Raw genomic sequence first — 21,955 nt, 5'->3', positions numbered from 1 at the left:
AGAAGCAGCATCTTTTCTGACTTTGTACAAAGGCTCCCCGTAGGCTGGCAGCAGGCCTGTCTGTGCTGGAGTCTTTCAGCTGCTCTGCCACATTGCTCAGCCGTTCTGAAGAGTAGTGGAGGCTGCCTGGGTTTGAATCCTGGCTCTGCCACACACTGGCTGTGTGATGGTGGGCAAGTTATTTAACCTATCTGTATTTCATTTTCCTCATCTGTAAAATAGGAATCATAAAAGTTCTACCTATTTTATAGGGTCATTGTGAAGACTAAATGACATATAAGCATGTAAAGTGCTTAGAAACATTATCTAGAACATAGTGCTCAATAAATGCTAGTCATTAATATTCTCCTAAGGATGTCATTTCATGCCATAAATGACAATATTTTATTCATGTAGTAAAATTTCTAGTAATTTTATGTTACTGACAGAATAAAGTTCTAACACCCCAACTTGACATTTGCAGTCTACTTGCCACGTCCATTCGGTTATATACCCTTTTTAAATATACAGTAAAGCTTCCACGTTAGCCACAGTGGTTTGCTCATGGACAAGCCCCCTGTTTTTATGTTCTCCCACAACTCTCAGTCTCCTGTCATGTTGCTGAACATACCCGATTATACAATTCACACGATACCTTCTAAAAAGATACTGGATAAAAGCATGTGAGGGTTAAAGAAGAAAATTTCTTCTCCAATGATGAGTAAAAGAATAAAAGAAGGAAGAAGAGAGAAACCCAAGAGTTCTTTAGCTGGTGGTAAACGAGAATTTAAATAAAAGGCTTTCATTGGAACATTTATTACCTTTGAGTACAATACGCCGACCACAGTATGTCTACTCGTAAGCAAAACTAAAGGGCAGATACCTCCTCTGGTTCCTTTCTCCGAACACTTTTCATTTAAATCAAGGCACTAATGTCTTTCACAGAGATATCTGATTTTAAGTGAGGGTTAAATATATAATGTTACAAAGAGTGACATTTTAGCCTGTAACTGAGGAATGGAGTGTGTAATTTTTCCCCCCAAGTTGCCTTCAAATACCATCCTTTGGGCTGTTGCTTCATTTGCAGGAACATGAGCATAGTTTGAATGTTAATTAATGAAAGAGAAATATGAAAAAGATTAAAAAGGAAAGGCATCCTGACCCCTGGTGTTTATTTTTCTGCTCACCATCACTGGTGGCGGTCGCACCGCGACTTCAGACTATTTAATTGGTCTCTTTCCCATCCTTATGATCTAGTTCTTTCTGCTTTGTGACTCTCGCTTCGGTGTGAGAGAAAGGCTAAATGCCATTGACTTCCTTCTTTAATTTTGCTGATTATTTCTGTGCCCAGAGGAAAACATCGTCTGAGAAGCTATTCTAAAAGCTGCTAACAATCTGGCAAGGCCCTCGGAGAGCACAAGAGGCTTGGAGAAGGCTCTCGGTGCCCACGGGTTCATGCAACAGTTGGGACATCTGACCTGTCTCTTTTGAAGATGGCACCCCGACAAAGATCACACAGCTAATCGGAAGGTCCCTGTGTTCCGACAGGGGAGACACTGGGCCGTGCCGCTCCTTAAAAACACTCAGCTGGAAGGAGGAGACCTCTTTTCCATTCTGAGCTCTGTCATTAAGTCTTCACTGCGTCATATCTTAGTTTCCCATCTGTGAAATGAAGGACCATTCGGTGAAAAATTAATTATGCATCAGGCATTGTTTTAAGCGCTGGGAATATGGCAGTAATTAAACCCACAAGATTCCTGCTCTCGGTGCGCCGGGAGAGAGCGTGCGAGGAGAGGACACAGTCAGTAGGCCTATACATTTATACCCAAGGAAATTCCAGACGCCGATACTAGCTGTGGCGAGAAGAAACCTGGGTGGAGTGATAGAAGAGGACAAGTTGGATAAAGGGGGTTCTCTTTGGGGAGCCTGGCGTTTAAACTCTACCTGAATGATGAAAGTGAGTTGTGATATAGGACAGCAGTTCCCAGAAAGAAGGCACAGTCAGTGCAGAGAAAGACTTGAAGGCAAAAATTAGGTTAGTGTCACCCTGGCCGTGTGGCTCAGTTGGTTGGATGTCCTCCCTGTGCACCAAAAGGTTGCAGGTTTGATTCCCAGTCAGAGCACATACCCAGGTTGGGGGTTTGATCCCCGGTTGGGGTGTGTACATCATCGTTTCTCTCTCTCTCCCCCTCTTCTTTCCTCTCTCTCTAAGAAATAGATAAACTAGATTTAATAACATGTTATTTTATAGAATATATAAAAATATTTCAACATGTAGTCATTATTAAAAATTATTAATAAGGTATTTTATGCTCTCTTTTTGGAGTTTTTGAAATCCAGTGTGTATTTTACCTTCATAGCGCATTTCAATTTGGATGCCAAATTTCCACTGAAAATAATTGATCTTCATTGAGATTTCATAAAATTTACATTTGAGAGAGTGGAGTTGCAGACTCAAGTTGTTTCCAAAAGTATTTCAATGTTATTCAATAATTGAATCAAGTATCAGTTTTTAAATTTAAAGTAATTGAAATGAAATAAAATTAAAAATTCCGTTTTTCAGTTGTGCTAGGCACAAGTGTTCAATAGACACACGTGGCTAGTGGCTGCCATACTGGACAGCTCAGCCCTGCGGGGTTTAAAGCAGGGAGTGACAGGGTTTTATCTGCCTTAAAAGGATCATGGTTGCTGTGTGAAGAACTGACTGTGGCAGAGAAAGCACGGGTATAAAGGACCGATTACACAGAGGTCAGCAAGCTTTTTCTGTAAAGGGCTAGATAGTAAAAAAGGGGCCAGATAGTAAATATTTTAGGCTTTGTAGGCCATATGGTCTCTGTCTTAATTACTCAACTCTGCCATTGTAAAGCAAAAGCAGCCATAGGCGATACATGAAAGAATAAGCATGGCATTGCTCCAATATAACTTTATTGATGGACACTGGAATTTGAATTTCATATAATTTTACATGTCATGAAATATTATTATTCTTTTGATTTTTTTTTACAATCGTTTAAAAATGTAAACCTATTCTTAGCTTGCAGGATGTACAAAAGGAGGCAGCAAGTAGACTTGTGAGCTGGAGTTTGCTGACCCCCAGATCAGGGCCCTTTGGCAGGGCCCCAGGTGGGAGGAGAGGGTGCTGAGCGGGCGCAGTGGGAGGAACGTCGTTCCCAGAGTGGAGCTGGCTGGGTCCAGCCTGATGGGCCGGGCGCTGGGAATGAAAGGAGAGGCCAGGCACTGTGCTTCATTTTGAGCCTCACCAGATGATTTCTAAAGTTCCCTTTAGCTCCAACAATTTGTGATCTATGATTTTTAAATGGAATCCATTTCTTTTCTTTTTTTTTTTTCTTCTTTTAACCAGAGCTTGGAATGACACTCTTTGTCTTCCCTGAGTGGGTACATTCCAGTGTCTGGAAATTGTAAACCTGGGGATTTTCTCTGCTAAAAGAGCATTGTATATTTTAGCTCTTCACTGACAGCCCCATTAAACTATTTTATAATTTTTTATTTTTGTGTTGTAGAATTTCATGGATCTTAAGACAAACTTTTGTATGCACCAGTAATATACCTCCTTTCTGTACAGCTACAATCCTGTTTAAATGAATTAAACTTACTTGTTTTAAAAGAGGTTCTATGGGAATTCTAGATCATTTAGGCCCTTCCCTTCCCTTTTTTTGTTTCATACTATTGTAGTCCTCTCCTGGTGAGCACAGTTTTCCTGGATTAAAACAGCAATTGATTTTGTTTTTAGCTCTTATTTGAATGTATCCTTTCTTCTCAAATACATTATGCATCGCCAAAGAAACTCATAAATTATAGACTAAGCAAAAGTTAAAATTAGATCTGAGTGTGGTGTAATGCCCAAAGGAAACTATCTGAAAAGGTTACAAGCTGTCAAAAACCAATTTGTATGGTTAAAAGCCACACAGTTAGATGCTGTTAATGGAGTATCTGTAATGATTATTTGGGCATTGGTTGCTTATTATGTCTCTGTGGCAACTAATCAGTATGTTTCTTTGCGAGACAGAGAGGCCTGGAATTCAGCACCTATAATGCCAGAGAAGTGTGTGGAAGAATGTGTTGTTCCACATCAAACAAACCACACCTCTTCTTTCTCCAGATTTTAATAATTCCCCACCCTTCCCAAATTGTCATTGGTGCTGATTGCAAGAATAAAGACTAGTTACTTCAGTGAAAGGATCATAAAGTCAATCATGTGGATAAAATTACTGAGCCATCCAGCCAGCTGGTCTCTATTTGGCTCCACTTTGGTTCATTAGTTTATGGGGTGAATTCACTCCATATTTAAGGAAAGCAAAAACGGCATCAAAACTGGTTTGTAATTAATTGCAGCTTTTTAGAAAGGAATGCATTTGCAAGTGGGGAATATGCAATGTCAGATCCTGATTTCTGATTATGTTATGGATCTGTCTGAAATGTAACTTTCTTGTGTGTTTATGTTAACGCTGGGTACAGGTTAGACACTTTTTCAGACCCTTACCACTGTTCTCTGTGTTTTAAGAGTTTCTCTTGCACAACTTCAAAAACTTTAAAATGACGCATTGTTGGTTGGCTGGAGTCTGTGCATCTCCAAACACTGTAGAGTCATTTGGATGTCTGGTCATATGATCTTGGCGCCTGTCTTGATGTATTGTCATTCAGGTGATTAGATGGGCTTGTGCAACTGTAAGCTGACATTGAAATGACTGTACATCACAAAAGCATTGTGGTTTCCATGCTTTGTTAGTGGCATAATGGTGAACGTTAATTACTTGGGCATTAAATGGACCCAGAAATAACAAATACAGGATTCTCTTGACTTGGAATCCTTTATAAAGGGACATAAAAGCAGTCAAGCAACTCTGGAGCTGTGCTTCCACACATGTAACTCCTCGTAACACTGGCCAAAGTAAGTGCAAAGGACACAAATGCTTTTAAACAAAACGAACCTAGTGGGATGGAGCACTAATATTTAATGCTAACTCTCATAAACACAGAAAGAAAAAATCTGTTGAACAAAGAAGCCAAATGTCATAAATATGCCTCCCCATGTCCAGGACTGGAATTAGTTCTCACAGAGCACAAGAGGCGAAGGCAAAACAGAACTTCACTTGGCTACTTGTGGTGGAAACAATCTGCCCTGAGCAAGTCAAGCCACTGACAAAAGCATTGCTTTGGGAGTGATGGATATTCGGGATGTAAGCCCCATGGCTCAAGAGTGTGAGTTCAGAATGTGTTCGAGGGGATGTCCAAGTATGCAAATCCTTACCAGATGCCATGGGACACAAGGGCCACAGACTTCCCTGTGATATTTGGATCACCTTTGGACCACATCTCATCCCCTATACCTCCTCAAGTCCTGCACCCCTGAACTGGCAAGAAATTATCCATAAGTTGAAAGTTAAAGAAAAAGTCAGAAATGTGAATAGACCACTAGAAAAATGAATCTGTTCCAAATGGGGGGGGGGTCAATTCCCTTATTTGACATTGGGAGACAGGCCTAGGCAAATGAAAACGGTGGAGCAACTTGCTCAAAATTACCTGCTTACTTAATCAGTTGGGGTAATTAGCAGAGCATTTTACAAAATGGCTTTAATATGTGTTTTAACTAATCCTCAAAAAAAAAAAAAAATCCTTACAAGGTAAGTAGTGAAGGTATTATCTTCAAAATACTACAGGTAAAGGAACTGAAATTCAGCGAGGCGAGTAATTTGCCCAAGACCGCATAGCTAGGGAGGAAGCCGTGAAGCCTCCTAGCTCATTTTTCTCCACTCTGTGAACATTGCATTCTTCTAAATTGCCTCCAGATTTAAGTTCCTCTTCTTCCAAAGTCGTGCCAAGTATAATGAAAAGCTAAAGCATGAGAAAAAAAGAAAGAAAGAAAGAAAGAAAGAAAGAAAGAAAGAAAGAAAGAAAGAAAGAAAGAAAGAAGAGAGAGAGAGAGAGAGAGAGAGAGAGAGAGAGAGAGAGAGAGAGAGAGGGAGAGAGAAAGAAGAAAGAAAGAAAGAAAGAAAAAGAAAGAAAGAAAGAAAGAAAGAAAGAAAGAAAGAAAGAAAGAAAGAAAGAAAGAAGAGAGAGAGAGAGAGAGAGAGAGAGAGAGAGAGAGAGGGAGAGAGAAAGAAGAAAGAAAGAAAGAAAGAAAAAGAAAGAAAGAAAGAAAGAAAGAAAGAAAGAAAGAAAGAAAGAAAGAAAGAAAGAAAGAAAGAAAGAAAGAAAGAAAGAAAAGCATAGAATTAGTTTTGTGTCTGATTCCAAAGACGATCGTTTTCTCAGTTGAGTATATATGCTAAATGCCACCCAAGCAGATTGATGAAGAAAAACCTGGGACTTTGGTAATGACACTTCATAGGTGAGCCAGTCTTTGCATTCTCTGAACCTATTTTCCTCCCTTAAAGTCCCTCCAAATTTCTCCCTCAAAATCCCCTCAAAATTAGCACAGGCTCAAATAAAGTAAAAATGAATTAATTGTTTCTTAAAAAATGATATAGGGCCCTAAGAAACATGTCACATCAAATTGCAATTTTAATGGCCTAAATGACACATAATAAAACATCATAATTACCTGTTATTTACATGTGTTCTAAAAATTACTTAAAATTAATCGGGAGCAGGATTAACAATTTTAATCATGCTATGAAATATTCATGAGCCTTCATAAAATCCACAAGAAATTTCTTTAATGAATTAATGCTACTTAATATCTTTTCACAGAATTTAAGGGCGGGAAAAACGGAATTAGGTGAGGCAGAGTATGTTTCTGAAGCCACGGTCAGTGTCTCTGAAGAAATGGCAGCCACGCATTGTTCTTGGCCGTCAGATCTCCTAAAGTTACACAAGCGACGCTTTTCTGCTTTTCGTAATGACCCCGGTTCTCCCATCCCAGCCCACTGGACATGACAACAATGACAAGGATACCTTTGCAGGTGGAGAGGCTTATACTTTTTAAAACACATTCTGATACCAAGGGCGGGAGACCCACTGATGTGCTTTTCACAGTCACGGTGGAGGCCCCTGTGGGCTCCGGGTGGGAGCAAGAACTTAGAGCAAGAATTGCACTTGCTTGTCCCTGTCATGTACGCGGGAGCCAAGGTGGAACGGCCGGGGTTCGTCACCTGCAAGAGCAGCACACGCAGTGTGGGGACAGCGGCCTGAAATGTCTCCTTTAGCCCTTTTTAAAAAAAATTATCTTTATTGTTGAAAGTATTACAGATGTCCCCCTAATTGTCTGTGTTCCCCGCCAGACCCTCCCACCCCACAGTTTTCCTGGGATCCACAGGGAGATGCCACTTGTAATGCGGACCGAAGGAGAATAAACAGGCCAGTTCCATTTTGACTTTGTCAAGGAACTAAAGACAAAATGGGAGGGAGGGTAAGAGGTGAAGAGGGAACAGTAAGGATGGAGTGAAAAAGATCAGCGAAGACTCTGGTGCATGGGGTTAGGGCATGGGGTGCTCAACAAGCTCTAACCTTTGCTGGCATCCTCCTCGGGGCGCGCCCAGGGCCGCCTCGGGAGAGGGCGGCGGGCGCTGCTGGGGGAGCCTGGCAGCCCTGTTCCAGGAGCAAACTGTTGCTTTGCTTTCTAACGCAGGGTTAATTCGAATCAGCCACTTAGACGCTTATTACTCCTGCGTAGCTGGAAAATCAGGGCCTGGCTACATAAAGTGGAGACAAGAAGGTGCACTGGGGGTCCACCAAGGACAAACATTTCGTAAAACACCGAGCGGTCAGGGCTGTTATTGGCTACTAGTGCCATGGCCTGTGCAGTGGACGAAGCGCTTTCTCTTGCAGCAAAGCTAAAGAACACGTCAATAGGTACGTTCTTGGAAGAACTTTGTATTTTATCTTGATTTCATGCTGTCATGACCTTCAGAGAGCAGGCTAAAAAATTCTAAATAGTAATAATTTTGTATTTTAAAAACCATGTTAGATGGCTTTATTAAAAACATAAAAATTAAGTTTAGTTCATATTTTTTGAAGAAGAAACTCTTGTACATAGGACATTTGGAAATTAGCCAAATAGGTAAGCAAGGACAAAAATTGTCCAGAATTTTTCTGAACTAGAGAAAAATCATTATACTATTTTGGTTGTATTTCTGGTCTACATTTTATACATTTGAACATATTAAGTTTTAAAAAAGAATTCACAACTGTAAACCTACTTTTGCCCACACCACCCCTGTCTAATATTATGTTTATGACTTTAACTCTTTTGTGATTTACTACTTTAGTCATAAGAAGATATGATTTTATCATTTTTTGTTTATATTATTTTTATCTATTCAAGTTTTATAACATTTACATCCTATTATATATTATATATAATTAGAGTTAACTATAGCTAAGACTTCATGCTTTGTCTATAAATTGAGACTAAAATTTTTAAATTAATAAACAATTTTTATAATATTATGATTATGTGAATGTTATTCATTATAGAACCGAATAGTATAAATGGATGCACAGAAGAAGAAATACAACAAAGCTTAAGTCACTAAGCCTCTGTGAAGGAAATTATTCTTATAACACATGAAGGGATGGCAGATTCTTTAAAATTTCTTAGCTTTCTTTACTTCCCATTCTTCCTCGGTTGACTAGTGTTTCTTTGTGCCGTGGCTCATCATCTAGCTTGTAGTCTTTTAAATTTTTCTTGTGCATTCTTTTCATAAATGGTGTTTAGGGAAGTGGCTTGAATAGTAAGTTTTCTGAGTCCTTGCCTGATAATTATTTGTTTTCCTTTTAGATTTGAGTAGAAAATTATGAGTTCAAATTTATTTTTTCTCAGACCATTAGAGGAACTGCTCCATACTTGATGGCATTCAAATACAATTCAAATTATTATTCTTTTATGCTTTTGTGTGTGTGTTTAAATTTAGTTTCCTTCAGTTCATAGAATGTTCTCTCTTTATGAAAGTTATTTCCTTTACCCCTCTGCTCTTCTCTGCCTCTCACTCTCTAGCTAGATGGATATTCAGATCTTTTAACATTTTACTCATATTTATTATTATTATTAATAGTAGTAGTAGTATTTTGTTTTGCTCTTGGTTCTAGGAAATTCTCTCAACTCTGTACTCCTGTTTACCAGTTTGGTTATTGGGGCTTTTCTTTTGATTAGCCTGTACACCAAATTTTTGATTTTGTCATTCATATTTCTAATATTTCTTTATTGTCTATAATAATGTAATGCCTTATTTTGCTCTTCTCTTATTGTGGCCTATTCCAAGTTTATGGATATACTAGCTTCCTTAGTCTCTCTGAGGAAATTAATGAGAAATTTTAAAAAGCGTTTTTCTGTTTCTGCAAAGGTCAGACTTTTTGTTTGTTCATTTTCACTCTTTCTTTCATGCCAATGGCTTTCCCCAAAAGGCAGCTGCTTCCAGATTGTCAGCTGATATTTATGAATGATGGATCTATTTAATTGATATAAATTAATGTAATTCAGTGTAACCTGAAGGTGCATATTATAAACTGTAAACATATTTTAATACTAGGAGTTGGCTGCATTTTCTTTAGTGAAGTCCAGGAGGAAACAGAATGGAAGGGTGAGGGATGTGAAGAGAGGCAGCGTGTCTAATGGGCATTTCAGTAGATGCGCTTTCCTGGATCAGGAGCAGACTGAGCTCCACAGTCAGAACACATTTTACAGATGAGGAAACAGGCAGAAGGTTAAGGGATTAGTCAAAATCGACAATTGTGATTTTTCTTTTGTACCAATAATTATATTTATAAAGGAAGCACGTTTTGAATTTCTTTGAAGCCACATTGCTTTGCCTTGCATGTTGCTAAATCTTCGTAGAAGGTAATACTGAGATGGCAAAGTGTGCTGAGATGCGCGTTCATATGCTTCTCTCCACTGGCTATTGACATTTCTCGAATTCTTCCATTCCTCTTCTCAGAATCTGGAGTCTCAGTTTTTATTCTAATAATAATCTCTGCCACATTTCCCACTACTTTTGTGAAAATGCACTTCCAAAATAGAATTAAAGGAGCATCAGTATCTGGTACAGAACACACTCAAAAATGGACAGAGCCTGACTAAATGGCCATCCATTTCTCAACTTTGAAATTCATAAAAATAAATTACAGCAAATTTATACTGTATATTGCTGCATGATTTCAGGACTCACTTTTAGAAGCAGAAACTAGGCATTTTATTTAAACATTGTAAAGACATTTCTCATAGGACAGCCAAAAAGTGAGAAAGAATCTCAGAGGTCTTGTGTGAAGGACAGAGGCTATAGATTTAAGTCCTGGCTTAGTCGTGCATTAACCGAATTATTTTGCATAAATTTCTTAACCATTCTGAGCTTCAGTTTATTTATCTGTAAAATAATTTTTTAACAACACTTACCTTATAGGGATGTTTAAGGATTAAAATATAAAAATGTATTAAATAATAAACTATATTCTAAGAATAGTCAGTCAGCCAGCCACCAAATGTTTCTTGAGTTTGTTATAAGACTAGCACTTAATCCTTTAATTAAAATACTTAGAGTTATGGGAAACTGACTCACTTGGGAGGGTAATGCAGCCTATAAAATAAAATTTTGGAGGTTTAATCATTATTCTAAAATTGGAGCATGAAGAAAAGACAAATGAAATGGTATAAGTAATGTGTTAGATTCTTATTAATTTAACAGATTGTTAAATGGGATTTTCTTTCTGTCTTGGAGTAGTGATTAGGACCCCAAAGCTGAGGAAATCAGTCATAAGTGCTGCATGTTCCAAGAAAGGGTATGAGACTCATCTGAGCTCTACTAACCTTTCTCTTCTAGTCTATAGAAGAGAACTCTACAGATTTTTAATGGAAGAGAATGAGGATTTTTTTAACATAGCTCTGTGATTTAGGTGTGATTCATATAATATGTAACTCACCAACATAAAGTGTATAATCATTCACAGAGTTGTGAAACCATCACAATAATCAATTTTAAAACATTTCCATTAACCCCTAGCGAAACTCCTCACCCCTTAGGCATCACTCCTTCATCGTCATCTGTCCATTGACCCCCCCCCCCCGCCAAGTCCTAGCCAACCACTAATCTATTTTCTGACTCTATAAATTTGCCTTTTCTGGATATTTCATATGCCTGGAATCATACAATTTGCAATAATTTGTAACTACTTTCTTTCACTTAGCATGATGTTTTCAAGTTTCATCCATATCGTAGCATGTATAAGTACCACATTGTTTTTCTAATCATATTCCATTGTATAGATATTCTACACTTTACTTATTCATTCATTAATTGACATATCTTTGGGATTGGTTTATTTTTGAATAGTATGACTAATGCTGCTGTACACATTTGTATAAACATTTTTGTGTGCACATATGTTTTCATTTCTCTGGTTTACATGCCTAGCAGTGGGATTGCTGGTTAGTATGGTAACCCTATGTTTAACCTTTTAAGGAACTGCCAAACTGTTTTCCAAGGTGGTTGAACCCTTTAAAGTCTCATCAGCAATATATTAGGGTTCCAGTTGTTCCACACCCTTGTCAACACTTGCTACTATCTGTTCTATTGATGATAGCCATCCTAGTAGGTGTGACCTGTTATCTCATTGTGGTTTTGATTTGCATTTCCAAGATGGCTCATGGTATTGAGCATTTTTTCCATTTCTATATAGCCATTTATGTATCTTCTTTGGAGAACTGTCTATTCAGATATATTTGCTCATTTTTTAATTGATTATTTGTTATTTTGTAGTATAAGAACTTTTGTGGTGTTCTTGATTTCCCCCAGCCATGTGAAGCAGCTCCAAAAGAATGATACATGACATTACTGGTGTCTACCAGAAGAAAAGACTGACATACCATTCCCCAGCTGGGATCCTATGACCTTTAGAAACTTCTAGGTCCAGGACTTCTGTTGAATTGGAACAGAGCCTAGAGAGAATGCTGTGATCGCAGTGGCTTTTACTTCTAGAGTTTGAGGTGCATTGGGGCTTAGTTTTTCTATGGGCAGCCTGGATACTTGTATTGATAGCTAGAGCCATTTAGAAAGGACCCTGAACATCAGTGCTGCCTGCCAGGGAGTGATGAAATACCAATGCCCAATGTGATAGTGTTAGGGGGCAGGGCCTTTGGAGGGGTGATCAGATCATGAGGGCAGAGACATATAAAAGAGGCCCAAGAGAGGGCCCTTACTCCTTCCACCATTTGAGGAGACGAGAAGTCTGTGACCGAGAAGAAGACACTCACCCGGGATGATAACCTGAACTTGTACATCCCAGAATTCAGAACTGCGAAAAATAAATTTGCTGTTTATAAGCCACCTAGTCTCTGGTACTTTGGTATAGCAGTCAGGATGGACTGACACAGGGGCAGGAGGCCCAGGAGTGCAGCGCTGAGTATAAAGCTGAGGCAGAATCGGAAGTAGTTAGCCTGAACGTGCATTGCCTATGTAGTGACAGGGCCAGTGCTCAGGTCCCAGGCTGGGGATCTCCAAAGATCCCCTAGAGAAGTCCGCGAGATGAAGAGTCTGAAGAGAAAGGGTCACATTATATAAATGCCTATCAAGTAAATCTTTGTCCTTTCCACCTATCCCCCTCCTCAGGCTGCTTCCTGCCCCCATTTTCCGATTTCTGATACTCAGATTGCAAGTCTGGTGTGTGTTGAGGTAGAGGAGAAAGCTTTGAAATAAGTCAAGTTTTGATTTAGATTGGATTGGATATTTTCACACCTGAAAACAATACTGTTCTAATACCAAAAAGTGGCTACAAGAGCCACAGGGAACTTCCTGAGATATTTTCCAAGAGAGTAGGAAGATCTAACAGAGGATTTTTTTAAATGGCACTAGAGAAGAAAACTAATTCTTGATTGTACCTCATCAAGTATCTCCTGTTTAACATGCACACACATGCAACACACAAACACCTATCTACGTATTCTCACAGTGTTGTGTTCTTTCTAGGCTGATGAAATAACCTTAAGCTCTTTGGTCCATGCATCATAATAGTGAAACGAAGTTGTATGTAATTTGCAATCACAGGAAGTAGGGCAATGATGGAATCAAGGACTAGAACCTAAGTCTATGACTGACAATTTGTGAGAAGAGTACGCAGCCCTATGGTTTGGGACTCTATCTAGGGCTGTTCATATTGTCAAGGACTCTAAAAATTGACGGTTCAGTTCACATTACATGGTTAAAGATCTTCATTCCCCTGGGAGATCTCAGATCTTTTAGCAATAATTTGATAGGTGAAAACATCTAGTAAACAGAATGGCTCTTTGAAATAATAGAATATGCAGAAAAAAGATCCAAATTTATATATTAAAATAAACAACATGTTAATTGCAGAAAGCCAATTGTCTAGGTAGGAGACTCTTAGATGCCTGATTGGAGTGCCAATAAGGGTCAGTCCCTGAGGGCCTGAGCCCCTGCGTGTTGGTCATGTCAGGCCCAAGATCAAGAGAAAACTCATGTGCTGAAAAGCTTGGCATAACATCTTAGAGACCCAGAGCACGGAGGCCCTTTACACAAACAGAACAAATCCTTTTCAGTGCTTTTAGACCTTAACAAACATGGGGCGATGTGTAAAACTCCACTCCCCCACCGCACAGCCAGCCCCCACCCTGCGAAACCCTGAACTCTTTTCAGCATTTCTTAAATCTGCCCCAGTGAACAATCTGCATTCATTGTAACAAATACAATCTCATTGAATTAGATTCTGAAGAGACTTTATAGTCAGAAAAAAAGAGGACTGATCCTGTATTCTCTTTAGTTTAAACAAGGGACAGAGCACAGCAAACGAGAAATCTTGGGTGAGCTAAGTCCACTGGAATGGGTGGGGAGGGAAAACTGGATGGACTTGTCCTGAAAGGAATCAATTTCTAGGTGATCCAGGAATAGAAAACCAGAGTCAATGTTGGTGATTTAATTGTGCGACTGTTAGGTGTCACTGGGTACATTTTCCTTTTCCTTTTCCTATGACAATGTGACACATTTTCTTTTATTTTAAATTTCCTTGGATGTAAAAAGCGAGACTTGAGTCAGAATCATCAAAATTATCAAGTGGGAGAGAAAAAAACACGCCAGTAGCTATTTGCAGCTGTAATAAAGATCTGACTAATCTGCATATTTATAGTTTGCATTAGCTTGCTGGCCACCACGGTCTGATAAAACCAGCACTATCGCCCAGGCGCACACGATTCATGGCCTGGTATCATTATGATTATCTATGGGCCTCTCATTACTCACCCATTGCTTCGGTTGTACAAGGAGTAAAAATAATAAGCCATAAGCTTCCCCGCTGTTTAACCTAACAACAAATCATTCCCAATCCCAAGCCTGACGTCAATTATACAAAGCAAATTAGGATCACGCAGACAGATTTCTTCTTCCTTCACCGGGCAGCTGACCTCTCTCCCCTGAAGCTGTCGACCCACACAAGTGTTACATTTAAGAACTCATTCTTGATTTTGGGGAGTTGCGAATCCCTAATAACTTAACAGGCAAAACATAGAGTTAGCCTGGCAGTGCCTCAGCACACAAATTAGCTAGACAAATAAAAAAGATTAAACAAATCTTGGAAATAGCACTTATCATCAGTCTCCCATTCAGAAGTAATGAAGGAAGATGGTTTATACAGATTTAGGAATAAGACGTGACATAAACGAGTCTATAACATATTATGACCCTTCTTCTGCTGAGCAATCAGCATATAGCTCATTATTCTGAATCTCTTTGTTTACAATGAATGTGGTAATGAATCGAAGTTATGACATCAATTAAATCACAAGTTTCTATTATTTTCAAAGAGACGAAATGCAGATATTTTAAGGCAGGTGGCAAAAATGATGAGTTACTTATCTATTCCTGGCCTCTAAATGAGTTATACATATTCAGAAAAGGAACATTAAAGATGCTCTGCAAAGTCGGCGTCATATATTACTTTTACTCTGAACAAATATAACATTTGTAGAATTCCATTAGCAATAAATCTTCAGATTTTTTTCCACTTATAATCTTATGATCCCAAAGGGAAGGATAGATAATCAGTAAATAGAACTCTGATATCTGTCAGGAATTTGCCTGAATTAGAGGTGAACTAACTTGACAGCCAGAGAGATCGGGGAGAAATTACCTTTGGTACTCTGATGAATGTGTTTGAATGTTTCCTTAAAGGTATCACTAAAACGGAAACAAAAACACCTTGTCGTATTTGAAACCCAGCATTGTTCCTATATAATTATCAATGGCATAAAGTAAATATTCTTGGGAGAAATATATTCACAGACTGTAGAATAGTTCTAAAATCTTGAACTTGAGTGTGTTTTTAGAAGTATTCCATACTAAAGTACAAATAGTTTAGTATTCTGTATTTCTCCTTTTAGTGATGTCAACATTTCAGAGACAATGAGGTTAAAATTTTCTATAAATTCTCTCTTTTCTTAACCAACCAATGGTTATACCAAGAAAGGAAAAAAAAAAGTGGGAGAAGATTAAAACACTGGAATATTGCACATAATATACCTATGATCATCACTGACTTTTTAGGAGCATTGCAGTGTTTGGCACTAAATATGTTTTAGTTTTAGAGTCCATCTAAATATCTATTTCCTGGTGCAGTCAAGTTGGGATATTTTCATCACCTTATATCTCTGGAAGAAAGAGGTTCCTGAAAAGGGGGGCCACCATCCATTTGGGACTACCCCAAAAGACTTTCCTTGAGATGAGAGTTGCTTCACTAAGATCTCTCTGTAGAACTCCATTTGCTATTCCCTTCAAAAAGTGCATTGCTCATGAACTTGATGATTTACTTAGACCATTTCATTTAATCCTGACAGCCTAGCTGGTGTCTGATTCTAGACTTGTACCCAGGTCTTTCTGAGGCCAAAACCATGTTCTTGACCGCTGTACCCCACTGCTTCCTCGTGGTAAATGCAAAGACAAAGGTTTCTGCCCAGGTGCTGTGAGAACATCCAGGGGGTCCCCCGTCCTTAAGAAAGCCTTCTTGGAGGTGTTGTGTGAGCTAGAATGCTGGAGGACAAGCACAGCCCCTTGGCAAGGCACAGCGAGATGGAGATGTGGTGGAGGGATGGGTTGGATTCGGGAAATTATTCTTTCTTTGTTTTCTTCAGTATTATGAGCATAGTTATAGCATAGACCATTTTACACTACATTACCTAGAATATAACAATGCAGTTTCATTTACAATCATGCTTAGTGTTCCTAACACCAGAAAATTCCAAATAAAATCTTAGGTCTAATCATGCTCCCCATTTCTGTATAAAAGATTTCAAAAGCCCATTGCCTCAGGCAGTGGACTTAAGAGGGATTGTTACTCAACTGATCACTGCTGCCTCTGAATCTTTCTACCACGTATATTTACCCAAAAATGTCACATGGGACTTTGCATTTATATAATGCTTTTTAGGGCAATGAAATCCCAATAAAATCAGTCGGCTTATTTAATGTTCAAAGTGTTTAATAAGCTTTTTTTTTTTTTTTGAATGAGCCATTTAAACGAGTTTTTTTTTTTTTTTTCATTAATTAACTCACCAGTGCACCAAATACGTATCAGATAAATGAGCTGATAGGGTCTTCGGTTTAGTTGAAGATGCAATACGGAAAGCACTAATTAGGCAGGCAAGAGCTCCAGATAATTAAATAGTGATTAATAGATTTTTGTGCTTCCAAAATTAAAAGTAACTAATTGGTTGAAAAAAATATTTAAAATTGAGTGTCTGGAATTTACATGTCGAACACGATTCTGAGAGATACTAAGATTATACTGGTTTTGTTAAGAGCAAAGTTGTTATTTTTTTACTCATTTTTTCCACCTTTTGACATCTTGTGTCAAAGTATTCCCGTGTTAATAGTAGAATATAATGGAAGTTTATGCAATTAAATACAGCAAGAGAGTTTATAGACCATTTATCATTGGATATGGGTCATATACTGTGAATTTCAGAAAATAAAAGGGAATTCCATTTGTAGCCCACTCTTGCCTGAAGCTCACCTAATGAAATCTTTCTCTCTCACAGAATTAACAGTGTATCCAGCTGAAAAGTATTTAACATTCTCTGTGCATGCTAAGCATGCAGAAGTAGAATAAAACCTTGCATACTTACAGGGGATTTTTGTTGCTTTTTCTTCAGCCCAAATTAGGCAGCTCTTGTTCATTTAGTGCATTTGAAAGGAGCTGAACTTTGAAAATTCTGAACTGTCAGTACCCATCATTTCATCTGACAGCTGACACTTTGAGAGTGAACACACAAATCACGTTAGTGGAGAGAAATGCTGCTAATAAATGCTATTGTTTTTCCTGGTGGAGGAGGAGCACCTTAAATAACTGTTTGCAGATCCAGCGGGTTTGTTATGATGCAAAATGCATGTTTGGCTGTCACCGTTTTTGTTTATTACCTTCAGAGCATAAAATCGCTGATCAAAAAATTAAAGAAGCATAAGGCCAGATTCATTAAGGACAGAACCAGGCTTTTCTCCCCTCGGCCCAACTTTACTCTCCACCTTTCTATTTTAACATGATAAACACTGAGTTTTCATTAAGGCAAGAAACTAAATAAATAATGTGCTATTCTTGAGATAAATTACTAGATTTCTGTGTCTATGGAAAACAGGAACTTTGAAACATGCGTATGTCTGCTTCTACTCTGCTTGCTAAGCTGGGGGACTTCAGGAACTGGCTCTGCCACTTTGGAGTTTCCTTGCAGAATGCCCGAGACAGCTTTGGCGGCTTTATAGCTTTGTTTTCTCCCATCGAACTTCGGAGGCCAAAGCGTTTGTAGGTAAGTTGGAAGGAGCCACCTTCCTGATACAGAAAATCTCTGTGTATCCTTCAGACCTACTGACCTGATGAAACGATAAGAAGACATATTGTATTTTATTGAAATCTTTTGTTAATATTAATTAATATACATCCAGCAAGAGGATTATTCTCCTTTTGTTTTATATGTGCCTACTATAGACGAAGATAAATAGGCTTGAGGAATAATGTGTTTGCTTACCTCATGGTATATTATCACTCAAAACACTTTTACCTCTTAAATATTTTACAAATATTGTCGGTAAACTTAACAAATGTCTTTGAGTATTTTAGTAAGCCTTAGTAAGATGTCTAATAGACTGAAATTGGTCTGACCCAAATAATGAACAGGGAAGTTTATAATATGAATGCGATGGTTAATTTTATGTGTCAACTTGACCAGGCCACAGGGTCCCCGGATATTAGTCAAGCATTATTTTGGGTGTATGTGTGTGATAATGCTTTGGAATGAGATTAACCTTTGACTCAGCAGGCCTAGTGAAGTAGATTACCTTCTCTAATATGAGTGGGCCTCATCTCATCAGTTGAAGGACAAATCAGACCCTCCCTTAAGTAAGAGAGAAGTCCTGCCTGACTGCTGGAGATGGGACGTCAGTCTTTTCCTGCCTCAGACTTGAACAGAAATATCAGCTCTTCTTGAATCTCCAGCCTGCTGGTTTTGGACTGGCTCTTATAGCATCAGTTCTCTTGGTTCTCAGGCCTTTGTTCTCAGACTGGAACTATACCATGGGCTCTCTTGGCACTTTAGCTTCCAATTGCAGATCTTGGGATATCTCAGTCTGCATAATCACATGAGCCAATTCTTTATAACAAACCTCCTCCTATATATGTACATCCTGTTGTTTCTGTTTCACTGGCGAACTCTGACTAACTCATGGGGTTTAAATTCTAAAAAATATATATAGGAGTACAAAATGTTCATGAGTGACTGATATTTTTTCTTTTTACACAATGTCTTTTAGTTTTCAATGCAAATAATTGGAAAAGGAAATTATTTTCAGCATGTTCCATACTGATGAACTGACAGATAACTCCCTTAACCATTTAGATAGGAAACATACAAACATATGAAAACATTAAAAAACTCATTACCACATGGCCTTGAACAATGTTAAGATCTTATGCACATATTTATGCATGTATATACAAAGTACAGTTGATTGAGAAATTGTTCAGTGGAGAGTCCCATAAGTTTGTTCTAGTGGTATATTCTACACATAATTTTTGTAATGTCTCAGTATAGCTCTAAACATGGAAATGCTTTGGACTTTTATGGAAAAGTATCCTTTAGATGCAAGGGAACGCACACACAGATATGAAGTATGTGATCTTCATTGTTTTCATAGGAAGCACAGAGAGTGTGTCCCCCACTGGGACACTCCAAGTTCCTCGGGGGGAAGCCATTGCCCTGCTTTCTAGTCTCGCTGCTCTAACCTCTCCTCTAGGTTTACTTGAAATCTGTTTAACTTTGAGTCACCATCTCTACTGTTTGCTTACTCACCTTCTCAAAACCAACAGGTCAAAAGTCAATGGGTACTTTTTAAAATTCATGACTGTCCTAGGGTGTATGATTCCCAAGATAGCGACAGCAAATAACCAGTCTTACAGATGGATACTATCCGGAATGTTATTCTGTGGCTAAGGTTTTACTGGAGTTGCTCCTTATGCCCACCAAGAGGCAGTTTGCTTGGCCTGTCATTCCCTTCCAAAGGTACTTAGGAGGGGTGGGAGCCTAGAGTGAGCCGTTAAGTTCCTCCATGTGAGAGCACAAGTGAATTAAGGTTCCAGCGACTCCAGTCTCAGAGGCAATTACAGCGGTTTTCAGTAGTTAAACCAAGGTAACTTGCAAAGAGTCCAATTCCATTGCTGACTTGATGTTTAAATCAATACTTTCCACAGACATTATATATGATAGCATATGTAGGCTGGGAAACTAGGAACTGAAGCCCCAGAACAGATTTAAAGGGGAGAAAGTGAGTCTTTATAGGAGGCTGAATTTTCAAGTATTATCTAGGGCAAAAGTTTTTTAAAATCTTAAATTACCTGTCACTTTATAGCAGAGAATGGTTCCAGAGACTCGACTTTGCTCTTACATGGTCACTCCACATAATGTCAGAGGCCCTTGAAAGGGTACTCTGAAAGATATATTACAAATTGTTATGCAATTCCCTAGTCCTCTGACTGGGTGAATTAGGAATTGGGAAGGTTTTTTTATGTGGGGTAGGGGAAAGAGAGGGTAAAGATTTGGCATGGAAATTTATTTTTAAGGATGCTAAACCCTGGGCAATTTTTACTGCATAGCCACAGGATACTGGCTAAAATAATTTGAAGGAAGGTGGTGAACTGATGGCTACAGAGAATAAGTTCTAGAAAAACCCTTTTAATGCAGTTTAAATGGGGGAGGACATCACTGATCTCAGATTATTTCCAATTTCACTGCAAGGCCTGAGGAGCAAGGAGGTCAGACATAGCAGTTGCTAAATGACCAGTGCAGTTAGTCTGACTATTACATGGATCGTGCACAAAGAAAAAGCAGTCAGGAATGCCCTCTGAACCCTGACTGGGGCACAGTGCCCATCTTGTGTGGTATTACAGATGAATCAACATCTCTGTAAACGGTTCATGGGGTTAAAAACTTGGGCTTTGGAGTCATACACACCTGGTTTCAAATCCCTGCTCCACAGTTACTAGCTGGGTGCTCAGAAAAATTTACTAAATCTCCTTAGGCTCAACTCCTTCACCTGTTAAATGAGTTTAATAATAGTATCCAATAGCAATAATAGTAAACCATATTCTATGTTGAACATGCTTTGCAGAGGTCCCGGCACTTAGCGTGTGCACAGTACAGTTTGGCTAATTAGTTACACGAAGAAACTAACAAATGGAAGCTGCTATGATCATGGTAAACATCACACAAAACGTTTAGAGAAAGGCAGTCCTGAACATCAGAATTGGCATCATGAACTGCACGCCCTATTGGTAGTACATTGGATTAAAAAATATAACAGATTCGCCTTGGCCTGTGTCTCTCAGTGGTTAGAGCATCAGCTCACACACCAAAAAGTCCCGGGTTTACTTCCCAGTCAAGGGCATGTACCTGGGTTGCAGGTTCAATTCCCTGTCCCGGCCAGGCACGTGTGGGAAACGACCAATCAATGTGTCTCTCTCTCATCAATGTTTCTCTCTCTCTCCCCCACTCCTTTCCACCCTTCCACTCTCTCTAAAAATCAATGGAAAAAATTTCCTTGAGTGAGGATTAACCAAGTATATATATATATGTTATCTATATATATAACAGGTTCATCTTTATTTCCATCACCAGTTAAAACTGCAGAGGGGCCACATTCTAAATGCTTCCTAATAGCGTCAGCTGAAATGTTATTATTAAAGATGGACAAACAGAAAAAATTGTATATTCTTGGGCAATATAGATTCATTGTTTTATGTGAGCACATATTGGACAGAATTGATAACAATACTTGAAAATAATACATCAGGAAGACTTGTTCTCAAATGACTTCAGGTTGTGTAAATGAACCTTTTGCCAGTGAAAGAACAAGAAACATGTTATATCTCTTTCATTCACAAAGCCTAACGTCTCAAATATGGGAAACATATGGTTTTAAAGTTCTGTGTCTGTGTCTGCAACATTGATGAAGTTTTATGTAAAGAGATAAAAATCTGTGCATGGGCTGTCACAAGCTGTTTGGGTGAAGAGAGTCACTGTTGCTCAACCGATGTTGATATTCTCAAATGGGTTGCAATGAGAACCACCTGTAAGACATTCAGGTTTGGGAGCGGGGAAAATCATCAAGGGATGCAGGTCAAAAATAATGTAAATAAGATGAGCAAAGAGGGGTTGAACAGTATCAGCGAGTCACGTGGCGATGAGAACCTCAAGAACCAGGAATGCTGACACAGGTGTGACTTCTGTCAGAAGCACAGCAGGAGCATGTTTCTCAGGGATGAGGTTATGACTCACTCAGAGAGGGTCTGGAAAACTGGGATTCCTGATGCTTTCACCTTTCATATTATTTGCCCTAATTATGCTAGGCATAAAGTAGTCAGGAGACTCCCCAGTTCCAGAAAACATACATGGCATTGACAAATAGAGTACAAATTGTGAGGTGAAGGACTTCCAGGAACAGGCACTGGACAGTCTCCGTGACTCTTTTGTTGAGGGGTG

Source organism: Miniopterus schreibersii, assembly GCF_964146895.1.
Source record: "Miniopterus schreibersii genome assembly, chromosome: 1".
NCBI classification, from domain to species: Eukaryota; Metazoa; Chordata; class Mammalia; order Chiroptera; family Miniopteridae; genus Miniopterus; species Miniopterus schreibersii.
This window is presented reverse-complemented; position numbering follows the sequence as displayed.